The sequence below is a fragment of the Acipenser ruthenus genome, chromosome 32 (genome assembly GCF_902713425.1).
Source record: "Acipenser ruthenus chromosome 32, fAciRut3.2 maternal haplotype, whole genome shotgun sequence".
NCBI classification, from domain to species: domain Eukaryota; kingdom Metazoa; phylum Chordata; class Actinopteri; order Acipenseriformes; family Acipenseridae; genus Acipenser; species Acipenser ruthenus.
The window spans coordinates 3,963,269-3,963,635 of record NC_081220.1 but is presented as its reverse complement, the minus strand read 5'-3'; positions in this window follow the sequence as shown (position 1 = coordinate 3,963,635).

The window sequence follows — 367 nt, the reverse complement described above, 5'->3', positions numbered from 1 at the left end:
AGGGTGTGCTACATGTGGCAGGCTCTTTTTTTGCACCCTTCTTTATTGTTACAGTGTGAATCAGCCATTGTTTATATCCACACACACATCCTTCAGAAACCAGACCTGGTTGGCTGTCCTGTTTATTTACTCTACAGGCTGTGTGAGAAGCAGGCAAACTCTTTAACTGTGGGTTTAATACATAAAACTGGATACGACAACCAAATAACAGTATGCAAGCAACAGCTTACACTCTCCACAGGCGAGCAGGCGAGTGACATCCGAAACCCTCTCAAAGACAAACCGGCTGTGCATTGCATTCAAAGCACAGGTGGTGCGCCCTCCTTTTAAGAAGGTCTTTCACGGGGCGGCCATTGTGTCAGCATGG